Source organism: Balaenoptera ricei, chromosome 7, assembly GCF_028023285.1.
Source record: "Balaenoptera ricei isolate mBalRic1 chromosome 7, mBalRic1.hap2, whole genome shotgun sequence".
NCBI classification, from domain to species: Eukaryota; Metazoa; Chordata; class Mammalia; order Artiodactyla; family Balaenopteridae; genus Balaenoptera; species Balaenoptera ricei.
The window spans coordinates 103,692,371-103,699,047 of NC_082645.1; the positions used below are offsets into that span (position 1 = coordinate 103,692,371).

A 6,677-nucleotide genomic window follows, 5' to 3' on the forward strand; every position below is an offset into this window, starting at 1 on the left:
CTCGGTTGTATTCTTAGGCTTCTCTGACACGTTGTGCGTGTCGGGGCGAGGTCTGGGCCCCGGGAGCATGGGATTGTGGGATCTCAGGTCACTCAGCCTCACTTGACCTCAGAGATGTGGGGTTCACCGGCTGTAATTGGATGTGTATCTGGTAGGAAGCTACAATGCCTGGGGATGACAAAAAGGTGCTTCCCAGCTCAGGACAGCCACTCTGGAGCCAGAACTGACCCTCATACAAGCCGGACCTGATGTGTCGGTTTGGTGGCCTGCTGTGCACACCTCATAGTGCCTACGCCCAAGTGGCCTAACTGCCCCCTCCTTGCCACGCTCTGCCCTAGCTGATGGATGCCTAGCTCAAGGTCAGGTGATTTAAAGATGTGCCCTGTGTATCTTTATATAATCCCTTAACTCAGCCCTTAATGTCAGACGGTGGAAAGGCAGAGAAACCATTTGCTCTTGTGTGAACTTGTGCCCACACTGAGAGCCCAGAGTGCACAGAGTCCTTTTCTTTTCTTTTCACGTTGCATCTCCTATCAGTCCATTCTGCCCCACCTTGACTGGGCCCCGCTTCCCTGTCCTTCCTGCTTTCTTTTTCACTCTCCTCCTTCTCCCCTTGGTCTTAGTATCCTCCTGCCCTGCCCTAGGTCCTGGCTGTCAGCGAGTAGGTTCCATCCAGTCTCCCTTTAAGGTGTGTGTGTGTGTGTGTGTGTGTGTGTGTAGGGGGAGGGTTGGGAATGTTCAGGTCCCTCAGATTGAAACTCTAGAGCACTTTCTGATGTTGACTGCACAACTGCAACGTGTAGTTATGCTAACACAAGACTCCCTCCTACTACCCCAGATCGATGGGGTGTGGAGTGGGCCGGTAAGTTCCTGCCCCAGGAAGGGGTGTGGAGGGGGGAGAATCCCATCCTGTCACCTTAGGCTAATGCCTTCTCCCTGCTTGAGCTGAGCTATTGTTCCTTACAGCACCAGAGCCCCCAGGGCAGCCCACTCCGACTGCATGAGGCCCGGTCTCAGTTGCTGCTGCTGCTAGGGAGTTGGGAACCTGCCTGTTCACAGGCCTGGGTCTCTCCCAGCACCTTCATCGACACCCAGCATTGCAACTGCTGTGCTCAGGGCCCCTGGGCTCCCTACTCAGGCGGGGGACTGGGGAGAGGGCTGGTTGGGCTGGGCCAGTGGTGGGAATGGGAGATTTTCCTCAAGGCCGTCTAAGCACCGCTCTCTCCCTGCCTGGCTTCCCTTGCCTGGTCCCCCCTGCCCTGAGCGAGGCTTGTCCCTGGGATCTTCAATCCTCCTACTAGGCTTAGGATGCTCCCTCTTCCTGCTGGGGCCGTCTAGGACCCTGTGATGTCCAGGCTTGCCCTGTGCCAGGGATGTGGATGTCATTTGAGGGCTGGGGACACTCTATCTAGGGCCACAGGGTTCTCTACTAGGCCAGTTAGCAGATGGGTGTTGCTAGGGAAGTGTTTTCACATATCTGACACAGAGTGAGAGAAATGAGTGCCACATAGTAACTTTCACAAAGCCAAAGGTATTCTTTTTAAAGGGCTGCCCTGTATTCTAAAATTATCCTTCCTGTGTGTGTATGTGTGTCAATATGTTATTTCTTTTATGATATTATAGTGATGGTAGACGGTAGGGGTTTTGTTTGTTTGTTTTTAAGTTTTTACTTAACAGAATTAAAACTTGGCAATTCTAGTTTGGATCCTAAGATTTTTCTTTGTAATTTTGCTGCTGAAATCTGTGAAATCCTAAAGTCTGGGAGTCACTGGTCTGGGCCACCCTTCCAGGGTCTCTAAGGCCTTTGATTCCACTAACTTAGCAAGTCAGGAAGAAATGTCCACCCCTCCCTAAGAGGGGCCAACAGTGGCTAAGAAAATCTGTCTTCACTCCTGGCCATGAGACTAAAAGCAGTAGACTTCAGAGATTTTCCCTGTTCCCAATGGTAATCATTAGAGACATTTTGAATAATCTTCATTCAGAGACAAATTGAACAGAAAATTCAACTCAAACTGGCTTAGACCAAAAAAAAAATAGAATTAAAAAAATCACTGGCTTATGACAAGTCCACAAGCATAGCTGGCTAAGGTATGGCTTGATTCTGGGGTCAAAAGACACTACTGTACCAGGATCCAGCTATAGGCTCTACATCCCCTGAGTGAGCTCCATCCCAGGTCCAAGGCAGCCTGGGCAGTTCCAGGCTCTCATCATCACACCACTTGGTCTAGCAGGAGGGAGTCTGCTTATAGAAGTCCCAGATTGGGTCTTGGTGGCCTGACTGTCCTGATTAGGGTCATGTGCTCCTCCAGGAAAGATGGCTGAGGGAACAGAATAAGTTAATGACTTAGATCATGTGTCCTACCCCTGGAGTCCAGAGCCTAAAGCACAAGGTGAAGTTATCACCTGCTTCCCCAAAGTAGAGTGCAGTTACCACACAAAGGTGGGATAGATGCTGAAAGAAAAGTACTGCTGGTTCCTCCTCCTAATTACCTCTCAAATCAAGCCCTTTCTCTCTTTCTACATAGACACTATTTTGCCATTTAAGGGGAAATTCTTTTTTTTTAATTGAAGTATAATTGATTTATAATATTGTGTTAGTTTCAGGTGTACAGCAAAGTGATTCAGTTATATACATATTTTTTCAGATTATTTTCCATTATAGGTTATTACAAGGTATTGAATATAGTTCCCTGTGTTATACAGTAAATCCCTGTAGCTTATCTAATTTATGTATGGCAATTTGTATCTGTTAATCCCATACTCCTAATTTATCCCTCTCCCCCACTCCCTTTCCCCTTTGGTAACCATAAGTTTGTTTTCTATGTCTATGAGTCTGTTTCTGCTTTGTATATAGATTAATTTGTATTACTTTTTAGATTCCACATGTAAGTGATATCATATAATATTTGCCTTTCTCTGACTTACTTCACTTAGTGTGATATTCTCTAGGATCATCCATGTTGCTGCAAATGGCAATATTTCATCCTTTTTTATGACTAATATTCCATTATATATATAATATTCATATATATATATACACACACATATATATGTGTATATATATATACACACACTACATCTTAAACCAATCACCTGTTGATGGGCATTTGGGTTGTTCCCACGTCTTGGCTACTGTAAATAGTGCTGCTATGAACACTGGGTACATGCATCTTTTTGAATTAGAGTTTTTGTCTTTTCTGGATATATGCCCAGGAGTGGGATTGCTGGATCATATGGTAGCTCTATTTTTAGTTTTTTAAGGAACCTCCATAGTGTTTTCCATAGTGGCTGCACCAATTTACATTCTAAAGGGCGATTCCTGATTGAGCAATTCAGCAACCTCCTTAACCAGTCTCTAAGCAGTCACTCCATACCTCTCCAGTGCATGTCACACCTGGTGCCGAGAGGATAACTTCTTTGGTGATTTTGTCCCTTAGGTGACTGAAAAACTTGTCTACCCAAAGTTCAACCTGCTTTGTGTGGTATAACAGCCCTTTACAATAGACCCTACACCTATCCTTGCAGACTTGGAGTGATCCAGTCATGAGCTAAGGGATGCCAGCAGCCTCTACAGGTTGGAAGAAGCAAAGAACAGATTCTCTCCTGCAGTCTCCAGAAAGAGCCTGTGATTTGTTACTTTACATGGCAAAGGGGACTTTGCAGATGTGATTAAGGTTACTACAGACCTTAAGGTGGGGGGAGATAATTGTGGATTATCCAGTGAGCCCAATTGAATCCCATGAGCCCTTAAAGACAGAGAATCTTTCCTGGCTGCTGTCAGAGAGTTGTGATGATAGGGACAAATCAGAGATGCAATGTTGCTAGCTTTGAAGATGGAAGAAGGCCAAAAGCCAAGGAATACAAGCAGCCTCTAGAAGCTGGAAAGGCAAGGAAATGATTCTCCCTCAGAGCCTCTTGAAAGGAATGCAGTCCTGCCGTCACCTTGATTTTAGCCCAGCGAGACCCATACCAGACTTCTACATAATCGTAAAATCATTAATCTGTGTTCTTTTAAGCCACTAAATTTGTAGTGATCTGTTACGGCAGTAACAGAAAACTAACCAGAAACAGTGACCAAAGATGAGGTGGTGTCTGGGAAGAAGAAAACCCTTTTCTATCATTCCTGATGTAGTCTGCCTCATCCAGGAAATACTTGGCTTCAGTACAATTTAGAATATTTATGCTGGTCATTCTTTAGATCCAGTATGTTTCACAAAAAATACATTCCTGAATTTCTACACTAGTTTTGTCTTGGAGTAGAATATATTCTGGGTTGAGCAGTTAGAATAGTGTTAACATAGTGTGTCCCCTAGAAAAATATGTTGAATGAAAAAATGAATGTGATCAAGACAGGCTCTGAAAGGGATTGTAATCATTTGATTTTAAAGTGCTGTTTAACACATATTCCCAAGGATTGCTGAACTTAATGTCTTTTTGTTTCTAGTTTATGATGGTCATAGCTCTATAGGTAAAAATGCCAAGCTGTATTTTTTGATACTAGTGATATAGCTAAATCAATAAGTCAAAAATGCATAAAATCTTAATAGGAGAAATAATTATTGAATGATCAAACTAGTTCAAAATAAGAATACAAATACTTTTCAGTATATATCAAAAAAACTTATTTGACAAAAAAGTTTCTTAATGGCTGTTGGTCAAGGCAGCATCGAGAAACTTTAATGCAAATTCTACCAAATGATTTATCAAAAAGGGGTTTTGTTCGTTTTTTTTTTTTCCTGCAAACAAATGTGGTTACATTAACACTGAGCATGTAACAAACCGGTTTGCCTGGATGTTTAAACATTATCAACATAAAACTAAAACATATTTATCTCAAGATCTATTCCTAGTCCAAATGTATCTATACTAAGGCTGGAAAACAGAATAAGAATAAAACCAAAATGTATCTGTAAAGTAATAAAAATAATTTGATTGTTTTTATGCTGGAAGTATGTTTCTTATTAATATGGCACATCATCTTTCCGATCTGCTACTGCTTGGATATTCTTAAGAATATCTGTTTCAGGCTTTCATCAGTGAGCTCTCTGGAAATGAAGTCCAAGAATAAAGTCAAGAGTTGCAGATTCAGGATGGGACTGTACAATAAAGTCCGGAACATCCAGGATCCTGTGTGCAATGTATCAAATGACTCTCATTGGCTAACCTGATTAGAATTTTTGTCATTGGCACGGAATCGTCAACAGGAACAACTGCATTAAGTATTGACTTCTCTTCTGGGGAGGAAGGTGTATTGACTATTTCAGGTGTAAGGCTTCCAAGTTTTTGCTTTCTCTACTAAAAGCCTTGAACCTTATTCTAGGTTGTATGTATTCTTGATCTTGATGATCCTCCATATCCAAATTCACTTGGCCATTCTGAACCAGTTGCAGAAGCGCCAGAGGAATTTCTTTTGCAATCTTCTGCCAGCAATAATGCCACTTTAAAGGATTTCTAATATTAGTTGCTGAATTTCAGGTATACATGCAAAGAGAGTCACCCTTCCCTTAACAGACTCAAGAAACTGAGCATTTGTTGGGTTCGTTGTAAGGTCTCAGTTCTCCGTCATCTAAACTGAAACTGTTGCTTCACAGTTTAAGCAGAATCTGATATCGTGAAGCTGATTTTCTCCAATGATGCATTCAGATCGCTTACAAAAGGAATGACCCAATCTGTATCCTCCACCTGTAGATGACTTAGATTTGTCATCACCCGAAGCTCTTGAGGCTTAATTCAGAGGGACAGTCCCATGTTCCCTCGCCTCTTTGAAAAGTTCATTCACAATTTGCCCAGTAGAAGGTCGAATTATATGTAATCCACTGTACCCATGTTCACTTGAATAGAACCTTACTATGGAACGATGTGGTGGTCAGCACCTTAAACAAATGAACATCTCCCCAATAGTGAGAAAACATTTGGGGTAGCATTTGTGGGCTTTTAAAGACTGTAACTTTAGGTCTATCAGATTAGGAAGATTTGCATTTCACTTCATATAATTCTGCTAAGGCCAATTTATTTCTTGATACATCATCGCTTTGGTTGTTTTCAGGTTTGTTTTTTTTTTGCAAGCTCTTCATATTCTTATTAAATTCTGCAAATCCTGTGCTTTTGGGGGCCACAGCCCTGAAGACCTCCTCTCCCAACTCTGCGGGCTAGGTGCTGCCTTGGCCATTTTCCACTAGTTCCCTGGCTTCTTATCCTTTTAATGTTTCTCTCCATCCCCTCCCCCCCATTTTGTCCTACTCTTTAGTTTGAACAAATTTACTAAAGTCTTTGCTCACCATTGCTTTTTGCCTCTCACTTCTTTTTCTTGGGCTCCTTTTTCTTGGTACTGATCTATCCTCTTTTATTATTTATTTCAGAGCAAGTCTGTAGGTGATAAACTTTCTGAGTCCCCCACTACAGAAAAAGTCCTTTTATTTTTGCACTTGAATGATGGTTGGGCTGTGTATGTAATTCTAGAGTCAAAGTTATTTTTCCTCTGAATTTTGAAAAATTCTCTCCCTTTGCTTCTTGTGTCCTGTTTTTCAATGAGACTTAACGTCTATATGATTCTCATACCTTTGTAGTTCATCTTTTTTTTTTTTCCCCCTCATTGGAAGTTTTCAAGATTTCCTCCTTACCATGGCATCTGAAATTGCATCACACTAGATCTCATGTTAGTTTGAAAAAGGGATCCT

At 42.1% G+C, this 6,677-nt stretch overlaps 1 pseudogene; it reads right to left on the bottom strand.

The window, feature by feature from the left end:
* Positions 1-5,440: 5,440 nt before the first annotated feature.
* LOC132368822 (UBX domain-containing protein 2B-like) lies at positions 5,441-6,169 on the bottom strand (annotated as a pseudogene).
* Between the last annotated feature and the right edge of the window lie 508 nt (positions 6,170-6,677).